The sequence below is a fragment of the Equus caballus genome, chromosome 23 (genome assembly GCF_041296265.1).
Source record: "Equus caballus isolate H_3958 breed thoroughbred chromosome 23, TB-T2T, whole genome shotgun sequence".
Classification (NCBI taxonomy): Eukaryota; Metazoa; Chordata; class Mammalia; order Perissodactyla; family Equidae; genus Equus; species Equus caballus.
Window position 1 is genome coordinate 48901860 of NC_091706.1, and position 22231 is coordinate 48924090.

General features: G+C 43.1%; 1 non-coding gene across 1 annotated transcript; it reads left to right on the forward strand.

The window, feature by feature from the left end:
* Window positions 1-17137: 17137 nt before the first annotated feature.
* Window positions 17138-17244, forward strand: LOC111770263 (U6 spliceosomal RNA). Its single transcript, XR_002803422.1, has one exon. It is a non-coding gene; the product is annotated as a U6 spliceosomal RNA (small nuclear RNA).
* The last annotated feature ends 4987 nt before the right edge of the window (window positions 17245-22231 follow it).

Below are 22231 nucleotides of genomic sequence, written 5' to 3' on the forward strand. Positions count from 1 at the left end.
CACACACATTTCCATACATCTTCTGGCTAAGATCTATAAAACTCAGAAAGTTTGTAAACTTACAAACCCAAAGCCTTTTCTCTCCAGATTATTGTCTATACAAGAAGTTTCAAAAACAATGAATTGACTTTTCTGCTTGCCATAACCCTCCTCCAGGAAATGTGCATCTCCTGAATTGCCTAAATACTTTGGGTCTGTGTGACAAGGAGGTGTGGGTGAAAACAAACTGTTTAATACTTCAAAAGGTTTGAGGTGGAAAAATTTTTTAAAAACCATCTTTAAGGCTTGCCATTTTCCAATAAAGTTGAGGTGAGGCCGTCAGCAGACTGAGGGTGGGGCGGTAACTGTGGAGATTTGAGGAGAAGAAAGAAGACGTGAAATCTCATCTCCGAGAGCGGGAAGAATGCTGCTAGATGGGGCCTGTCGGCTCAGCTGTGTGATTTTCTCCAGTGGTTGCTCGGGTGAAAGCAGGAAAATTGTTGGGTTCCTTCTGCAATGGGGTTTGCCCCAGACACAAGAGGAGACGGGAAAAGATGTTGAGGGGACTTGTGAGAAGGTGTTGGTAACGAGGGGCCGTAGCACCTGATTTGGACAAGGATTGATACTCCTCCCCTCCTTTATATAGTTAACATTTCCTTGTCACCTGGTTCCTCTTAAGACTGGCTCATGTCATTAGTCTTAGAAACATCCTTTCTTGGCCCCATTCACATCTCCTTCCAGCTTCCACTCTATCTCTTGCCTCCTTCACAGCCAAATTTCTCAAGAGATTTACCTATACCTGTGATCTTCATTTCCTCACCTCTCATCATTCAACCCACCCCAAACCAGATTCTGCCTCAGTCGTGAACTTGTACAGTCTCATAAAAGTCACCCGTGACTTCTGGACCCCTAAGGCCAACAGATATTTAGGGACACTTCTTAGCATTGCCTTATTTGATCTCTTAGGAGGATTTGGCACTTTTGACCATTCACAAAAGTATTCGTGAATACTTTTGTCCCTTTGGCTTCTATGACAAACATTCTCTTAGTTTTTCTTCCTATCTCAATGACTGCTCCTTCATTTTCTTCATTCTTGACTCATCCTTTTCTGCCTTACTTTTTCAGTTAGGATGGAGTGTGGATCCACTTAACAGAAAAGAAAAATTAACAGCAGCTTTAAAAAGATGAAAGAGTAACTCGCTCGTGAATGAAGGAAGCCCAAAGGTAGGCCATACAGGGATCCAGTGCCTATCTTTCTGTTTCAACATCTGAGCATCCTCAAGGTTACCTCATGGTCCAAGATGCCAAGACGGGAGCCATCACATCTGTATGCCAGGAGACATCAAAAGGGAGAGAGAAAAGGCAAACTGTTGCACTTTCTAGATGAATCATTAAAGAGGCTTCTCGTAAGCCCCATACAACCCCTTGGCTTATATTCTGTTGACCTCCCGGCTATAACAGATGCTGAGAAATAGTGTCTTTTAACTGACTAAATCAGGGCCCTATTACTAAAGAATAAGGGAGGATGGATACTGGGGAGCTAATCAGCAGGCAGATTTGGGTATCCCTGGGGCCTTATCCTGAGGCTCTCCCTTTCTCATCCTATATTCTTTTGAGACGAACTCATCCGTGTCCGTGGCTTTCAGCACCATGTTCTACTATTGATTACAAAGCCATTTTTTTTGTCACTCCGTGCTCCCTCGACCAGAGCTTTTTTGGTAGACTGTTGGCCTTCAAGTCCTGAATGAGCACTGTACTGTGAGCTCGCACTTGGACCTAGGTGTGCGCATCACCTAGGACAGATTCAGGATTCAGGAAATGTCATTTGAATGCAAATAATGTTAGAACTGGGGGAATTGAAGAAGCCTGGAAAGGAAAGGGCCAAGGGAGCCATTTCTGTGTGATGCGGCTCCTGTGTCGGGGCGACCGGGAGCACTGAGGGGGAGTGAGAGGGCTAAACTGCCCCGCTTCCACCTCCTCCACTGAGTCCGGGGAGAGACATTTCGCTGCCTTCCCAGGCCTTGCCGCCTGCGCGTTAGTTCCACAGTGACACGTCTGCACGCTTATCCCTGCAAAATCTTGGCTGGCCTGGAGTAGCGTGCAAGCAATGTGGGTATGAAAAATATTCAGTCCAAGAAGTTTTTATTTTACTGAGCATTATAGAATTATAAAATTTGGATAATGAGAACCATTCACATAAACTCAACAGAAAGTGGGCGAAGGCCTGTTCTGTGGAGGGGCTAGGCTAGATACGGGGGAGAGGCAAAAACCTCATCTCCACAGAGCGCACACACAAGCACACACACTCACATACACACACTCACACTTGGGAACATTCACATTTCCACTCTATTTATTCAACAATTTCTTGTTTAGGTTTCTACCCTATGCTGGATACTCTCTTAAGGCACTTGGGATGTAAGGATATAAATTACTCAGAATAGGAAATAGTTCCTTTTTTTCCTGAATTTTAAGAATGAAGAATTGAGGAGGATAAATTCTTGTTTTGGAACGTTCAATTTGCCTGTAATGCGTGTTTTAGATCTAGGAGATTATTACCCTTAACAGTCTGCTTTCAAGATTTATTTTTTCCCTCAAGTTTATTTTGATAGTAGCCCAAGTAAAATATGTTTTGTGAAAAATTAGTTCCATTTTCCTTCCAAATAATACTGGGCTAAATAACTCAGAACTTTATCTGGATTTTAAAAAAACACAAATGCATGTCACTTATATTCACATTATTCTTGTTAAAGGCATTTGAGTGTTCTAAATTTTCTACCAATTTGACTGTTGATGTATGAGCTTGCCTTTCTGCTTTGGACAATATTAGACAATATTAGAACTACTAAGTGATTCTCACTTTCTTACCCGAAAGAACCATACGGGAAATGATTAAAAAGCTTAATGATAGCATATCCAAGATAAGAATATATTTTCTTGAAGCCCAAATTGGAACTAAGACATAACTCTTCTTTTGGTTTTTTAATTCTTTAAGTAGGAATATTTCTAATTGGAAAATCAACAACAGAGCTAAGAAAAAGCAATTGTGATACGCCAGGTTCTAGCAGGGTTCCCGGAGACTGTACCCCAATACTTGACGTCTTATTTGATGGCCAGAATAGGGGGAGGAGGCAGAGTATCTTCAATTTCAAAGTGGCCAGAAGTTTCCTTTTTAGCTAGAAGTAGATACTGACTTCCCACCTGAGGGCAGACAGCTCTTTTGATTTAAGATTGACATTTTTGTGAGCCTTTTAGTTCTGCAAAGTTAAAGCCAGATCTTTTTCTGGGACAAAGTGTTTAAGATAAAGAGGACCTAAACTGCTCTCCATAATAATATTTTAAAAATCCTTACTATGAGCAGAGTTACGTCTTTGTAAGATTATAATGATGGTGACTTGGAAGAAAAGGTTTTCTTGTCCTTCATACGAAGGGAGAGATGGGGACTGGTGGAGGACGTGCTTATCGGGAGGAGGTCTGGCGATGCTGGCGCTAGGGTGATGACCAAAGGACAAAGGTGGGAGATGTCCTGGGGATGCTTTGTGGATCACAAGGTGGGTAGAACCTAGGATAGCAACACCCAATATCCAACTGTGTATTATTGGCTCCTGTGTTGTAATTTCCTTCTGCTTACCCCATGCCTTCAGTAAAATTGTGTTAAATGTTACTGCATAATCTTAGCTGTGCTCTGGGAATTAGGAGTGAGGCTTGTGGCCATGCTTGGGGCCCAGAAATCCTAGGAGAGGGACAGCAGTCAGAAGCCATGACAAAATGGCAATAATTGGGGGCCAGAGAGCAAGATGGCTGCATTTCAGGACAAGCAACCACTAGGACACACCCATGTTATACCTAAGCATTTCCTGAGGGCTCTCAGGAAGACTTGGGGGAAACCTGATAAAAAATGACATTTCTGCATTCATGAAAGATGGGAACTCTGGCTGTATTAGATGAGATTAAAGGAAGGGATGACCTCTGAAGATTAAGAATGTGGGGACATCTATGTTACAGACTTAGAAGAGATCTTCAGAAACCTGGAAGGATTGCCAAGACCATTCAATGGGGAAAGAATAGTTGTTTTGACAAATGGTGCTGGGACAACTGGATAGCCATGTGCAGAAGAATGAAGTTGGACCCTATCTCACATCATATAACAATTAACTCAGAGTAGAGCAAAGACCTAAATTTCAGAGCTATAAACTGTAAAACCTTCAGGAAATGTAGGAGTAAATCTTTGTGACTTCAGATTTGACAATGGAGTATTAAATATGACACTGAAACATGAGCAACAAAAGAAAAAATAGATAAATTGAATGTCTTCAAAATTAAAAACTTTTTTGTGTCAAAGGACACTGTCAAGGACATGAAAAGATAATCCATAGAATGGAAAAAAATGCTTGTGAATTATATATCCAATAAGAATCTCATAGCCAAAATATGTAAGAACTCTTACAACTCAACAATAAGAAGGCAAATAACCCAGTTAAAAAATAGACAAAGGATCTGCATAGACATTTCTCCAAATAAGATATAGAAATATCCAATAAACACATGAAAATATGCTCAATATCTTGCAAATCAAAACCATAACGGGATACCACTTCATACGCACTAGGATGAGTATAATAGAAAAGTCAGATAACATCAAGTGTTGGTGAGGATATGGGGAAATCAGAATCCTCATACATTGCTAGTGGGAATGTAAAATGATGTAGCCACTTTTGAAAACAAGCCTGGCAGTTTCTCAAATGGTTAAACATAGAGTTACCATGTGATCCAGCAATAATTCCACTCTTCAATGTGTGCCTAAAAGAAATGACAACATATGTCCACACAAAAACTTTGACACGAATGTTTACAGCAACATCATTTATAATAGCAAAAAATGGAACCAACCCAAATGTCCATTAGGTGGTGGATGGATATATGAAATCTAGTATATCCATAAAATGGAATATTATTTGGCCATAAAACGAAATGAAATAGTGATTCATTCTACAACATGGAAGAACCTTGAAAACGTTATGCTAAGTGAAAGGAGCCAGCCACAAACGACCACATATTATGTGATTCCATTGATATGAAATGTCCAGAATAGGCAAATCTACAGAGACAGAGTATACATTAATTGTTGCCTAGGGTGGGCAGAGTGGGACTGACTGCTAAAAGATAGAGGGTTTCTTTCTTTTTTTTTTTTGAGGAAGATTAGCCCTGAGCTAACATCTGCTGCCAATCCTCCTCTTTTTGCTAAGGAAGACTAGCCCTGAGCTAAAATCCGTGCCCATCTTCCTCTACTTTATATGTGGGACGCCTGCCACAGCATGGCATACCAAGTGGTGCCATGTCCACACCCGGGATCTGAACCGGCGAACCCTGGGCCACCAAAGCGGAAAGTGCGAACTTAACCGCTGTGCCACCTGGCTTGCCCCAATAGAGGTTTTCTTTTTAAGTTGATGAGAAAGTTCTAAAATTGACTGGTGATGGTTGCATATATCCATGAATATACTAAAAACCACTGAATCGTATACTCTAAATGGGTAAATTATATAGTATGTAAATTATATCTCAAAGCTGATATATATATATATATATATATAGCTGAGATATATATGTATTTATATAGTAGGATCATATATATATTTATATAAAAAAGAATACACCTAGTTTGCCTTCCACTGTAGATGCAATGGGACAAGTCATGCTCCCAAGGCCAGACTCTTGCATAATGTTAAAAGCTCTCAGGGGAAGGAGATTTACCACCTCTGGCAACTCCCAGCGTCAAACAAGCCTCAAGAGCAGCACACTGTCACTCTCTAGTCCACAGACCCTTGCCTAGCTCTACTAAGAAACCTTGATATTCTACAGCTTGATATCAAACTTAGACATCTGTAGGGACAAGCCAGGTCACAGAAGTGTGGCTGTGGCTCAGTGGAAGGGAGCCGCGGGGCAGTTGGTGAACTGGGGGGTAGTGGGGTGCTACCACACTGGGATCGCGCACCTGGAGTCACACAATATGCAGTCCTGATAACTCCCCAAAGACTTTCAAAATGAAAACAAAACAGAACGAAACATAACACAAAGCCAATACTTGGTCAAAGAAGGAAAGCATGCCACTGGGCAAGATTTCTCCCATGGGTCATCGGTTCTTGATCCTTGGTCTACAAGAGACGAGCAATAGCTGTTAAGTATGTTACTTTTCCTTTTCTTGTCTGAATTTTTCCACATTCTCAAGGGCATAGAATCTTAACAGCATCATCTTTTTTTCTTTTGTTTATTTGTCATCTCTGGTGCTGGTTGTACCCTGGGCTGACAAATTAGTTAAAACCTCCATTTCAACCAGGAAAGCCTCCTGTATCTGAACGTCTGCTTTGGGCCTTCACTACTGGCTTGTATTACCCAACTTTGAGTTTGCAGTGTTCGAAGGTGAAGTGGACAGACGTGGTAGTTGCCATTTCTTGTGCTTCCGTCGTGTCTTCAGATAGCCTGGCCACATCATCTGCAAACTCCCACTTGCTCCTCTCTGTTCCCAGCTGCAGCCCTCATTAGTGTTGAATTGATTTCTGGGGCTGCAGCACCTGGTCAATGGCAGGCCCCCCTGCCCCCCTCCCCCAGTGAGAGGTAAAAGGCTGCAGGCCCAGTGGGGCGCTTGCGCTTACTGTAAACCCATCCCGACTCCCCACCGAGTGTGTCTGCACACAGCCCTGGCCTTTTCAGCTCCTTTCCACAAGGACTCCCCTTCGCAGTAAACATTTTAGCAAAGTGCATTGCGGGGGGCAGGGGGAGTCAGGGAGGGGTGAAATATGAGCTCCAAAGGGACACTTTGTAGTTAGGGGAAAACAGGACACCCCAATTCTCATACATATAACACTCATTAATGGCCAAGGGTGAATATTTGGATTTTATCTAAGCGTGGAATTCTGTTTCTAAATTCCCCTGTTATCTAGAGATCAGCAGGATTAGTTTCACTGGCAAATAATGAGACAGAAAAGGCCCAGTTAGAGTATTTAGTCCTTATATGGTACATTTCATCTCAGTGATTCAGAGCCTTTTTTAATAGTTATAAAATTTACCCCCCCACCCTCTACCCCCAACAGCTTCTCAAGTAGGTGAATGTTATCATTTTGGAACCTAAGTAAGACACGCAGTTGAGCCCAGGAACTTGGCCTTCCAGACAGTTCTTGACACTTAGGCACCTTCTCACTGCTGTTTTTCTAACGTCGCTAGTCAATTTCAGTGCAAATTTCCCTTCGCTGTGTGCCCAGGAGATATGAGGAAGCCATTGTGTTATGTGACCATTTGATTTTTAAAGAAGGGGACCTTGATCTCAGACATGTAATCCTTGAATCACAGCTGGAAGGGACCTTAGAAATCACCTGGTCCCTTTTCCCTCAATGAAGATATTGTTCAAGAGACACAGAGAGGGTGAATGATTTGCTCAAGGTCACACAGCAAGGTAATGGCTGAGATAGGAAGTTGGGAGATTTTTGTTGTGTTGTTTTTTTGACAGCTACTAACAGATGTAGAAATTACGTCAGTGATTCCCAACATGGTGAATATGCAGTGTGAGCATTATAATGGTGAGATACAAAGACATCAGCTAGCCTTTGAATTTAGGTGATTGAACGGAGGACCACCCTCAGCCACCACCACACACACACGACATATGATAAATACATACAAAAGAGAAAACAGCCCTCTAAGACTTCATTCACCACGTTAATCAGGATGGTAGTGATACGGACAGAGCGTAGGGAAAATTGAGCTGGGCAGCCTGAGTTTGAGGGTACTATCTAGTTTTCCTCAAGGGATCAGGCTCTGTATTTAATGGACTCAAGTAACCTGGCTATTGATCAGATAAACTTTTTCAGAAGGGTGGGGATAATCCATCAGGCTTTTCAGAAATTGGACAAAATGTCCCACAAGATTGTTCAACTCCTTTCACTCTGATGACACAGTCTTCTGTCAACTACCTGATTCCTACCTTTGTACTCTAGTCAGCTGGATCCTGGAAAGGTAGCTCCCTCAAGAGTAGATAGGACCTTTGAGTCAATGGAAAGTTCTATCTGCCATTATAAATTAGTGCATTGGCTTTCTGATTTATACATAAATCTCTTACAAGTTTGGTTACTGTGAATCAGCCAATGATTTCTGGATCAGCCAATCATCATCTTCAGACCATGCAAAACTGAGGACCAGAGATGGGACCATGATGACCATCCCTCTCCATTCACTCCTCACCTCCTCCCTCACCAAATGCTATAATTCTGTGAGGGCCAGCTGGAGACAGCCTCCTTGTCTCATTACATACTGCTAAAATCATACATAAGTGGATTTTAGGAGGGAAAAGAAATAGGAGAAGATAACATTTAGTGTGACTTAGAGACAGTGGCTGTGGCAGGTTCACACACACAGTAGGTGAAGTGAGGGAGAGTCTCTTCTTTCTACCGAGGAGGCGAAATTTCCAGAGTGGTTTGGTAAGTGACAAGGAAATAGGGAATCAAAAGATGTCTATAGACATACATAGACGGGCAAGACACGGGATGTTCACACTCAAATTCTGCCTACACCTTCAGCTATCCCTCCTTCTGAGGACCCTGAGGGGAGTACAAGCGTAGAGGACTAATCTAGACAAATAAGAGTTGCTGTTGACTGTGATTTGGTGTCAAAGCCTAATCTAAACATCTAAGGAGTCAGAGCGGACCATATGGAGGATTCCCTTCGCCCAAGCTAGTGACAAGAGGAAGAGCAAGAGAGAGGAAGAATTTTCCCCTGAGAGTAGATCTGGCTTAGTTCACTTGCAGCCCCTTACTACTGCGGGGTCTAGGGCAAAAAAGGAAACTCCCAAGAGATGGGAGTTCTAAGGAAGAATCCACTCCGTCCTTAGCATTATAGACCAAATGATGTCATTGGTTTTGAGCAGGACTCCAGCGAGCATGGGACGGGGGTGCAAATGAGAAAGAGCGGCTGGGGTCTGAAATGCCTCAATCTAGATCCATGTGTAGAAGCAGAGGAGGTGAGGAGAGGAGACTTAAGCTCCTGCCAGAGGCCTATAACTTGACTCATGCGTGTGGGATGAAGGGCACTGGCCTTCCGTGTACATGATGCCCATTAGGGGAGGGCTCATAGACAGCATTTGGGCTTTAAATGAGGATGGTGAGTGGGATTGTTGGATCCCTGGGAAACCACGGTGGAAGTGAGTTAGTCAGAGGTGTCCCAATATGGGGCTTCAAAGCAGGGGTATTGATCTTGCATCTGAGCAGAAGCCCTCACAGTGAGTCAATGTATTTTAAAACCACAGGCAAAGAAGCCAATTTTAGCCCAGACATTGAGGAACAGCCACAGGAAGATAGTCCTGGAAACAGGACTGAAAGATGCAATTTGAAGGATAGTTAGCGGTATGAAAAATGCCATGTTTTAAATTTTTTGCAGTGTAATTCTCTTAGAGGTGAAGTTTTAATAATCCATATGAACTTATTATTCACAATTTTTCTGAAGAATGACAGGCAAAATGGTCTTCTTTGTTGTTAGGAGTGACAACGGAGCCCAATTATGCAGAGTTTTTTAAAATAATGGAGCAGAATGTGCATACTTTTTAGAGGCATGGCCAGCAGCCACTGTCACCTTTTCTTTGTAAGAAAAGGAGAAATTCATCCATTCCTCCATGTGTTCATGCAGTCATTCAGCATTTACTGAACAAGGCACTAGGACTGGGTAAGTGCCAGGTAAAAAGTGCTAAATAAGGTAGAGCCGTGCTCTCCCAAAGTTTACAGTTAATTGAGGAGACAGATAAACAGGAAACTATAGCAGGGTGTGAGAAGCTCAGCAGAAACTCAAGCATTCCTCTTCTTAGAGGAGATCTCACCCCTGCTCATCAGCCAGAGGTCCCTTGTCTTCTCAAGGATTGCTGGCCTTATCACTAACACCAAGACACCCTGGTGACCCAGATCCTTGTTCCCAAGGGGCCGGTGTGTCCATTCCTTCTTTGTGGAGCCTGAGGAAATGATGAGAGAGGATGCTCTCCCTTCATTCCCTGATCACTCTGTCCTGCTGATAGCATCAGACCCTTGTGGACTGCTCAGCAAATAGCAAGTTCTTGCCTGCAAGTTAGGGCAAAGATAGGAAGGAATTAAATTCTGGCTAACTGGAATTTTCCTCTGTGCTGCCCATGGTAGGCCCTTCAAGACTGAAGCCGTCACATGGACAATGTCTCACGTGTGGCCCCAGCTGTCCACTTTGTTCCCATGCCCGCAACATCCATGACGGTGGCCTGTCTTTTTAGCTCTGGAAGATTCTAGGATCCCCTCATCCTTGGTGTGAAGGTTTTACAAGGATGTATCTAGGTATGGTTCTCTCTCTCTTTTTTTTCCTCCCCAAAGCCCCAGTGCATGGTTGTGTATCCTGGTTGTAAGTCCTTCTAGTTCTTCTGTGTGGGTTGCCACCAGAGCATGGCAACTGACAGGCAAGTGGTGTGGTTCCCCGACCGGGAAGTGAACCTGGGCCACTGAAATGGTGGGTGAGAGTGCTGAACTTTAACCACTATGCCATCAGGGCTGGCTGTGTGTATGGTTCTCTTATTTCTTGTGCTGGAAACTCAATGGACTCCTTTGACATATAGACTGATGAGCTTTCCTTCTTGTATTATTTCCTTCATTGGTCAGAAGTTGGCCCTCCTGGATTCATCATCTGGGTCTCTTTTCTCTTATTGTGTCTTAGGTTTTGTTAATTACTTGGTCTGCTTTCTGGGATATTTCCTTTACTTTGCCTCCAAATTTTCTGTTGAAATTTTGTTACGATGACACTAATAATTTTCATTTCAAAGAATTCTTTATGGATTGCTGGTTATTCTTTTATAATAGCAGAATGTTTTCATTTCATGGACACAGTTTTGTCTCAAATCTCTTGCAGAATACTAATGAGGGTAACTTTGGTTCACTGAGTCACCTCCAGTTCCTCTCGGGTCATTTGTTTGTGTTTGTTTATCTTGGTCTTTCTTACTCATATTTGAGATCTCCTCAAGTGTCTGATATTCCTTTGTTGTCTGTTCACGGATGATTGACAGGATTGGTGTGCCTGGATAGAGAGTCTGTAAACTAGGTGAGCAGGCAGGGAGCCAGCCGGCATCTGAGGAACTTCTACAAGTTTGAATTTGTAGGTTTCAGCCTTGGGATCTCAACCCTCCCACTGGCTGCCGTAGGTTTCCTGCCTGAGTGTTTGAACTTCTCAAGCTCAAGTCTGACACTTTCATTTCCCAACAGCCTGAGGAACATCTTCACCAATGAGATCTACTAACATTTTCAATTCCAGATGCTCCCAATTTACTCTCTTCCTTCACAATCCTGTTTCCCTCCCTGGGCTTCATATTTCTGATAGCTACACTATCTTACCAGTGTTAAAACCCGGTAAATATTCTCCGTATTTATTCTGTTCCAGAGCCTTGAAGATGCTTCTTGTCCACCTCCCTCTTCCCATTGCAGCCTCTCCCGTCAGGTTGTCATTATTTATTGCTTGGAAAAATTCCAAGTTTCCCTCTGGCCTCTTATCTCTCACTAACAGGTTAATATTCCCCGAATGTAGTTCTCTTTACACCATTCTGCTGCTCAAAATTCTTTCCTGGATCCCTTCTCTTTACTCATTAAGGCCCAACTCCATTAATCTGGTGTTCAAGGGTCCAACCCACTTCTCCCCCCGCATTGCCCACAGGAGGCACAAGCGTACAGCATGGGCTCTGGTGCCAGAGACACAGTCAGGTCCTAGCTCTGATGATTGCAGGGCAAATTATTTGCCCTCTCTGGGCCATAGATTTCTCACCTCTAACTTTAGGATAATAAAAGTAACTACTTCATGGATTACTGAGAAGACAATGAGATGATGCTAGCAAAAGCAGCAGCATAGGGCCTGGTTCATAATAAACACTCCTGAAAGGCTATATTGCTGGTTACTACTATTGTTATTATTGGTAATTTCACTTCTTGAGTCCAATATCTTTCAATCAAATTGGTCTCCTCTCTGTTCCGTGACTGGGGCCCATCCTGTCCCACCTCTGTGCTCTGATTCATGTTGTTTTTCTACCTTAAGTGCCTTCCTTCCTCTCTACAATGTCAATTTTTTTAATACTTTTTATATTGTGGTAAAATATATATAACATAAAATTGAGCATTTTAACCATTTTAAGTGTACAGTTCAATGGCATTAAGTGCATTCTCACTGTTGTGCAACCATTACCACTATCCATCGCCAGAACTTTTTCATCTTCCCTGACAGATGTAATAACTCCCCAGTCCCTCCCTCCTCAGCTCCTGCTGACCACCATTTTCCTTTCTGTCTCTATGAATTTTGCTATCCTAGGTACCTCAAGTAAGTGGAACTATTCAATATTTATTCTTTTATATCTGGCTTATTTCAGTTATTATTATGTCTTCAAGGTTTGTCCAGGTTGTAGCATGTGTCAGAATTTCTTTTCTTTTTAAGGCTGAATAATATTTTGTCATATGGATATACCACATTCTTTATCCATTCCTCCATTGTTGGACACCTGGGTTGCTTTCACCTTTTGACCATGGTGAATAATGTGGCTATCAACATGGGTGTGCAAGCATCTGTTTGTGTCCCAGCTTTCACTTCTTTGGGGTATGTACCCAGAATTGGCATTGCTGGATCATATGGTAACTCTATGTTTAACTTTTTGATGAACTGTCCTACTATGTTCCACAGCAGATACATACCCTGTCAAATTTTAAATGTCCTTTAAGGTCCAGTTCCATTGCCACCTCCTCCATGAAGCTTTTCAGAACTCAGGTAGCATTACTATGGTGCCACTCCGGAGCGCAATCCACCACCGTGGGTGATGGTGTCTCACTGTAGGTCGCCTTTCCTCAGCCTCCTTCAGGAGAGTCTTCTTTGTTTCGCGCGCTGCCTCACTCAGAGCAGGGGCTTGGTATCTCTTTTGTGAATGAAAGGAAGAGTGAATGAATAGAGTAACGACAAGCCTTGCTCTGAATTACCAGGAGATGCTGACACCTCACAGGGAGGGTGCAGGAGAGCAGAGAAAACTCCCCGCCCCAGAAGAGGTCAGCTTCCAGATGCTTCCATACCTGAATGAGGTAGTTGGTGCACTGTTTCTGCAGGCTCCTCACAGAGCTCCATCAAACTCTCAGTGTTGCTTTCTTGGCTCAGTCTCCCCTGTCACATTAAGAAGCAGCATGTGTTGCCAGTGTCTGTCAGATTTTCCTAATAAGGAAAACAGGTTGCCACTTGGGTCTGCGGAGACATTTTGGATGCATTGTATTTAAATTTTGTTTTCATTGAAAATTTATAGCCACCACCTTCTACTCTAATGTAATGAATAATTAGAAGCAATTACGAGGAAATTTAGCAAATTACTAAGCCATCTAGGAGTAAAAATTAGTGTTTATGGTGTTTTTCCTTGGCTGTCTGGCAACCCAAAGTGATGTATGATGTGCATGCAGACACCAGGCACAGATCCCCTTCCACGCACCTCGCAGTTTTCCAGTAAGATCATAAAAATCAATGCATGGCAGTAGAGTCTTGTGACATTAAAGGGCCTGCTTAATAAATATTGGATGATGGGAGGGGGATGATGAATTTGAATGGTAGAAACTTAGCCACAAAAGGTTTTATGTTGGTGCATTTAGAGATAACTTTTTTTAAAAAAGTTTATTTTTCTATTTAAAAATGTACATTTTAATTAAAGAAATTAAAGGGAAAAACCCAGAAAAGTGAAAGAAATTTAAAAAAATTCTGCCTAGCTTGTCACCCAGAGAATACTATTTTCTCACTTTGGCATGTTGACTTTATATTTTCCGTGCATATTTGCATGTTTTACTTGTCATATCACACTGCACAAAAAATTTACCATTTTGATTTTAAAATTTAGTAGAATCATATAGATGTACCCTCATGTTACTACGGCCAAGCCACACAGACAACCTGATTATTTTACATTCCTTATGACTGTAGTTTTAGCTTGCTTCCACCTTCTAATTATTATAAATAATACTGCAGTGGGTGTCATAGTACATATAGCATTTTTCTATATTTTAAAATTAGGATTCTAAGAAGAAAGATACCTGGGTCAACGGATATAGACTTTTTAAATTTCTTGATTCTTATACTCAATCGCTTTCCTAAGGGTTTATACTTGTTTTTCAACCTTCGATGTTGAGAATGCCTGTTTCATTGCATCTGCACCAGTATTACATGGCATCATTAACGCATTTTGCTACTTTAGGAGGCAATTTTCATTTCTTTGATTGTAACTGACGCTGGGTGAACTTGGAATCAGTCAGGTTCAGTAGCAGGGAACAGAATTCACTGGATCCAGTTTATGGGGAAGACTCATCTCATTACGTGCTCTACAGAAGAAACAGGCCTCAGTTGAGCTCTCATATATGACTTGGAGGGCTGTGCCACAGACTGCATCACAGAAAGAACTGCTCCTGCCACATGAAGCCCCCACAGCTTGGGAGTCTCTACAGGAAAACCAGAGAGCCCAGCCAGCGATTGCCAGTGGAAACTGCAGAAGGACCACAAAACACAGCCTTACCACACTTCTGCCTTCAACCGCTTCTGGAGCCCTAGCTTCAAGGGAGTCCCATAAAAGTGGTTTTGAGATTTTGAGCTTCTCAAGTACAGGAAAGTCCAGGAGAAGGAGGGCAGAATGGATGTTCAACATTGTTCGATGTGTTTGTGATGTTTGTTAACCTGTTGTATTGCCTCTTAAATGAATTGTCATTTTTTAAGTTCTTTCTTGACTAACTTGTAGAAGAAGCTGTGAGCAATGAGAAAGACATGATGTCATTATTTCTAAGAAGCTTATAGCCAGCCTTATCTTTAGCAAAACTGGAGGCTGGGCAACAGTGAGAAAGGGCAGGAGATGACTCCATTGGTTGCCATACCACAGAGGGGTCCAAAGGTCTAAGGTGGGTTTCTTTGTACATATATCAATTAATATTGAAGCAACAGCAAGAAATAATTTTTTGTTGTATCTAATGCAGCAGCATAGTAATTCAAATATTATTATTTTCTCTTCCTGATAATACTTGAACCTTCTTCATTCATTAACTTCTTAAGCAACTTGGGTCTTCATTGAATAAATTCTGATCATTTAAGCATAATCAGCAATGAATCAAAGACTCCCTTCTTACCCTCAGCTCACCTTCTAGGGCTGCATAACCCCAGGGATCACTGTTCACACAGAATATAATGTGAATGGCCCCTGACGTAGTCATGCTCCAATGCAGAGGCCTTGTCAACCCCCTCAGTTCATTGGAGGATTGGTTCTACTTTTCCTCCTTACCATGCTTTTCAGAAAGATGCTGACACTCAGGGAGCTACAGAGGGTTATGGGGAACTGGACCCTTAGAAAGCCTAGAATGGCCTTTTTTCCGAGATGGTGTGAACTCAGAAGACATCACCCAGACCCACCAACATTCTTTTCCAGAGAAATCCCTCTCTAGTCATGGCTTTTTGTCGTTTGAGTTAGCAGCCAAGATTGAACAATTTTGCCTATGGATAACAGGCATTTACTTTGAGTATTATTTGGAAGACTGACTAAATCTAAAGAAGTAGTAGATTAATTTAAGAAAGTAGGAATAAGTCTGTTGCAAAGGCAAAACATTAACAGTTTCCTTTCAACGTCCTTCTCCAAAGCCTTAGATTTGGGCATTGACTCCTACCCCATGACTTTTATGGAATGGCGCCACATTGCCCTGCACACCTAGAGGAAGGATTCTGAGTTCTGACCTGTCTCTCCAGCTTCTCCTGTCTAAGAACCAGATGAAAGTCCCTGGAATGAACATCTTCAGATGTTTGTAAGTGATGGGAACAAAGCTAAGTGAGTTGATGGTTCCCATCCAGCGCCTGCTGAAAGTAAATTGGGTGACATCTGCAGGTGGATGGATGAGGGACCATTCTAAGTAGAGCCCAATTCCTTATGGAAGGAACTTCAACTTCTGAAGGCTCCCAGACTTTGGGTGTATTCAATCATTGTTTCATAGGCAAGGGCAAGAGTTGAGCTGCAAAGGCAATGTGGGTTTAGGTAAGGGGTGATAGGGGTGTACGTATGAGAGAGAGATAGAGAAAGACAAGCCACAGTTAGAGAAATTTCACTTGTAGAAAGAAAAATAACCCTCTACCTGGGCAATGCTAAGTCAATTAATTAGTTGAGTTATACCAAGAAAATACAAATACCAAAAGGAAGGTGTTCCTATTTTATTTTTTAAGCACTACTGTTGGTTTTGGAACAGCTACAATCTATAACTACCATATATTCTGGATTTTCCAGAGCAGTCTGGATTTTAAAGATACACTTTCATTATCTCCATAAAACATCAAAATATTCTGGAAATGCAAATATTTCTACAACTGGTTAACTGAAGGACTCAAGGCATTAAGCATGACAAATGTGTAAATTCATTCTGTTGATTCTGAGCATGGATTTAAGGACCTCAAATGGAAAGCTTGATGTCACTGATCAGAGGCTTCGAGGCAGCAGAGATGTCATCCATGGGCTCTGGCACTGAAAAATCTCTTTTAAAATGTGAATGAGTTATTCAGAGACTTGTCAGAAGATGTTTGGGGAAAAAAGGTAAATAAACAATTACTGAACACATGACGTTCTTCTCATAAGGGTAAGCAGGCAAATGTGCTGGCAATTTCACCAGCAGACGAATACCCAGGATGAAGGTAGTATTGCACTACTTGTTATGTGCTTTTTGCTATATTTTACATTTTTCATTTAAACTTTCCCCTTTCAATAAGACAAGTCTTTAAATATATAACTGATTTAATTGTATTTTTGTAATATTTTTCACATAAATAAGCTTAGAAGTCGGAGAAAGTTCTCTTAGTGAGAAAGCCAAGTTACTTAAAAGCAGGGATGTGGGAGCTGGCTGGACTGGGACTCAAAGGCAGTTTCGGCCACTTGCTGGATTGGCAATAAGTGACTTAATGTCTCTAAGACTTGGGTCCCTTGTTTGAAAAATGGAGGAAATAAATATCTCAAAAGTCTGTTGTGGTGGGGATCAGATGATTGTAACGTGTTTGACCTAGACTAGGTATTCCATAAAGGATAGCTGCTATGAAAAATATTAATAATGAAATGTGAGCAAAAAATGTGTCTTTGAGAGTCAGTACAAGATCTGCCGTGCTCGCTTCAGCAGCACATATACTAAAATTGGAACGATACAGAGAAGATTAGCATGGCCCCTGCGCAAGGATGACACGGAAATTCGTGAAGCGTTCCATATTTTTTGGGGCTGGCCCCATGGCTGACTGGTTAAGTTCGCTCGCTCCGCTGCAGGCAGCCCAGTGTTTCGTTGGTTCGAATCCTGGGCGCGGACATGGCACTGCTCATCAAGCCATGCTGAGGCAGCGTCCCACATGCCACAACTAGAAGGACCCACAACGAAGAATATACAACTATGTACCAGGGGTCTTTGGGGAGAAAAAGGAAAAAAAAAAAAAGATCTTCCATTTTCCTCCCTTCCCCCATGTGACTAGCTGTGCTCTACATGGTGCAGGATCTGCTGCCCGAGACCCAGTGAGGCCAGTGTGGAGCAGAGCCCCCTGCTGACCAGAGATGAGCACGCGGAATGAGTGAGAAATACACTTTGGCATTATTATGCAACTGAAATGTGGGGGTTGTTTGTTACTGCAGCCTGAGAAGCCTCTCCTGACTGATGCAGGAGGGAACCCAGAACCTTCGCTGCTAGCTTATGTAGGACCCAGGGAGAGAGAGGTGATTAGGCTCAGGGGCAAGTAGTCACATGGGCCGGGAATGGAGTGGTCATGACTGGAGGGAGGCCATGGGCCCTCCAGCAGTGAGCGGTAGAGTATACAAGGAACTTCATATCCGAACAGACTTTGAAACAAGGAAAATATTATTCATTTGGGAGGTATCGAATTTACTGGCTCAGTTCCAGGAAAGTCTCAAGGGAAGTTAAAGGAGTCTGGAGACCTCCCACGTGTTCTTATAGCTGCCATCTCTTTATCCTGTCCAAACTGACAGAATGGAAATGTCATGTTAATTTCTGCAGAAGGGGGACCATGGGTTGGGTGACTGTGGCTGCTCTGAGGGCCAAGAAGTCTTCCCACCCAGCAGTAGGATACACTGCTCTTGCCGACTAGGTCTGTGGAGAGGCGAGTGACCGGTGGTAACCACCTCATCCCTTTGCCACACCAGTTCTCCAGATTCAGCTAGGGAGCCCCTGAATGGGGACTGCTGTCCTGTGTCTGAGTTCCTGGAAAAATACGTTGTCTACCGGAGATGTTTTCAGATACAAAACATAGTAGTCTCTCCATATTCCTGCCAGGTGGGTATACTTCATTGCTGAACCTAAATTTGAGATCGTGTGCAAATAAAAAGGCATAAACTGATGGTATAGCATCTTTGGGCCCGTTTGCTTTCTTTCCAGGCCCCTTTGTTCTCTGTAAAGAAGAAAGATGGGATGTTCTGCTTCTGACACAGGATGGTGTCCTCCTCAATCCCACCAGCTGAGTCAGTTGCAGACCCTGCAGCAGAGGCCTTTGTAGAGTGAAACCTTGGGGTGCTGGCATTTCACCCACAACCAAGAGGTTGAAGAGTAGTAAACAACCCTCTATACATTGAATTATCAGTACCCTGATCAAACCCTGGACAGAGCATTATCATCTCCATAGTTAATATCCTGATTCAGTGTTGTCCAAGATCTGTTCCACGGAACCCAAGTTCTAGAAGACATAAATAGGTGCCCTGCTACTAAGGCGTTCTGAGGTCAAAGAATGTAGGGGTACATTGTATTCTATATTCCCCTTTTAGTGATTTGAACTGCTTGTTCATTCTGACTAACAACACTCTCGTGAACTTCTTGAGGCTCTGACAGGTCCTCAAATTAAAAAATCTCTTTGACTCAAATAGATTTAATTAGGTTGGACCTTAACTGTGTTTTTCTCAAATTTGTTTGAATTTGACTGTGAGCCATTGTTAGTATGGCAACATGATCAACATCCTGAGAAACAAGGAAGCTTGACACCTTGACTTAAGAGCTGATACCCTAATTTATCCCTCATGATTTGGGGCAGTGCAACCCCTGGCCTTGTCCAAAGAAATGAATTTGTGAGGCTAGGGATGGAATTCTTGGGGCATGTTCAGCACAGCCAAGATGTTTGCATGAAGTCCATCAAGGAGTCAGAACTTTTCAAGTGGGAGACCTGAAGAATAGGCAAAGATGTTTGTGAATTTCTGGGGTTCATTGGGCATTACCAACTGCTATACAACATGTTTTTGTTTTTCACTTTGCATGTTCCAGGAGCTGTCCATCTCAAGATCAGTAAGGAACTCCACTGGTCAGTCGCAGCTGAGGCCTTTGAGTGTTCAGATGTGTCTGTGTTAGACAGAATAATGCCTCCCATCCCCCTAAAGATGTTCACATTCTAGTACTGGGAACCTGGGGTTATGTTAGCTTACATGGCAAAAGGGACTTTGCTGATGTGGTTACGAATATTGAGATGAGGAGATTGTCCTGTGTTGTCTGTGTGGGCCCAATGTAATCAGAAGGGCCCTTATAAGAGGGAGACAAGAGGGTCAAAGATAGAAAAAGGAGATGTAAGGAGTGAAGCAAAGGTTGGAGTGGTACTCTTGACGATAGAGGAAGGGCCATGAGCCCAGAAATGCAGGCTGCCTCGAGAAACTCGAAAAGGCCAGGAAATGCACGCTCGCCTAGAGCCTGCAAAGAAATGCAGCCCTGTCTCCCCTTGATTTTAGCATGGGAAGTCTTATTTTGGACCTCTGATCTCCAGAACTATAAGTAACAAATTGGTGTTGTTTTAAGCTACTAAGTTTGTGGTCATTTGTTACAGCAACAATAGAAAGGAATACAGTGCCTTAATCCTGTCCTGTCTCAAACTAGCCCAGATCCACATAATCAAACTTGTAACATCCACTCTAAAAGGAGACTATTCTGAACTAGGAGGAGCCAGCTCCTAACATCTCATGCTTCCTGTCTACCTCTGGGAAGGTGGACCCTTTATGAGAGCAATTACTCTAAATGGGAGTAAGAGTTATTGGTATGTTGAGACAGACTTAGTAGTTCAGGTCCAGAACAGGGACCGTTGGCCACTTTCTTTCACAGGTTTGATTTATCTTCTGCTACATACCATGCAGCCAGCCCTAGTGGTCTAGCAGTTAAGATTCGGTGCTCTCACTGGCTGTGGGCCTGGTTCGTTTCCAGGTTAGGGAACCACACCACCTGTCTGTCAGTTGTCATACTGTGGTGGCTGCGTGTTGCTGTGATGCTGAACGCTATGCCACTGGTATAGTTCAAATACCAGCAGAGTCACCCATGGTGGACAGGTTTCAGTGGAGCTTCCAGACTAAGCCAGACTAGGAACAAGGACTTGGCCACCTATTTCCAAAAAATTGTCCATGAAAACCCTATGAATAGCAGTGGAGCATTGTCTGATATAGTGCTGGAAGATGAGAGGATGTTGCAAATAGACTGGGCAGGGTTCTGCTTTGCTGTCCACAGGGTCGCTAGCAGACTTGATGGCACTAACGAAAAAAAGGCATACCCTGAACAACTCTCCCCATTCTGGAATCTAGAGCACAAATCAAGAGGTAGTCCCATCCCAGCAAGTCAGGTGACCAAAGGAAGTTGTGGCCACGCATCTTGGACGTAACAAATAGAAACAATAAGCAAGAGGATTTATGGAGAAGGTATATCTACACATATGGCATCTGAGATTTAGGACCACTCACAGATAGTCCTGGGAGGCCCAGTATGTTGGGATGTCTTGCCCTTTAGAATCTGGCACTCCATAGACAACCTCAGGAAGATGATCATTTCTATCTCCTGCACAGACTCCACCTGCATCAGTTATACTCTTTTTTGAAAAGATGTTTTACCTCCAAGGATACCCAAGTCACCTCTTCTTTTCTTTTTGTTTTTTAGGGGGTGGGAGAAATGGAGGGCACTGTTTGCTTTTTCATTTCGTCCCTTGGTGGGCATCCTGGTTTGAGAAGATGCTGTCAAAGCCTTTCATCATAATGCTTACCTATCCACTCTCTTCTTCCCACCGATTATGGCCAGATGGAGATTATCAACCAGGTACCGGAGTCACATCTCTGCTGCTGTGCCTCCTAAAACAGTATGATTAATTCACCCATTTCACTGGAGAGGACCAGGGTCAAGGAGTGGGTGGTAACCCATGTCTCCTCACACGGAAACCTAATGGTTTTGGAGTTCTCGACTTGCTAGATCTGAGGACATCCAGAGCCAGAGTCTCAGCAGATGCACGTTGTGTTGGACAGACAGGGAGAATCCCCCAGTCATTAGCGATTCCTCAAACATTTGTGCTCACTTGGTCACCTCCAGTGAAGGGTCTCTGGCTAAGAATCAGACTCCCCTCCTGGGGGTCTCAGGTTACTGTCAGAGAGTCACCGCAGCTGCTCCAGGCATCTGGATTCCAGCCAGTGGGTCTCCAGTCCTTGCTCCCTTCCTGCCCCAGTCTCCTCCCCTTTGACCTCATGGGCCTCCGCTTCACTTCCCGGTTAACCTACTCTTGAATCTTGATCCTCAGTTTATGACCTGTGGGTTTTGCTTCTCAAGTGACCAAAGGAGAAGCATCCACTTCCGCCCGTTCCTGTGCCCTCACAAACCTGCCCCAACTGCTACGGGAGGAAGATAAGACAGAGATGACAATTAAGGGCTTAGTGGTACTAGGAAAATCACTGAAACTGGAGACCTAACTGGGTACTAAGATCTGAATATTTGTGCCCCATCCCCACTGCATATGTTAAAATCCTAACCTCCAAGGTGGTGGTATCAGGAGGTGGGGCCTTTGGGAGATGATGAGGTCAGGAGGGTGGAGCCCTCACGACTGGGATTAGTGCCCTCTCAGAGAGGCTCCAGAGAGGTCCATTGACCCTTCTGCCATGTGAGGACCCAGCAGGAAGTCAGCAGTCTGCAACCCAGAAGACGGTGCTCACCCGACCGTGCTGGTGCCCTGATCCCAAGACTTCCAGCCTCCAGATCTGGAAATGAATTTCTGTTATTTATGAGCTACCCAGTCTGTGGTATTTTCATAGAGCAGCCCAAACGGCCTCAGACACTGGGTGAAAACGAAAAAGTGGGAAATGCGGTTTCACTGAGGAAAAAGCAAAAACAGTGGAAGCATTCATGAAAATGTTTATCTACGTCTGATTGTAGCAGAAAATGATTAGGTACCCTGGTAAATATGTATTATATTAATATATCGTCAC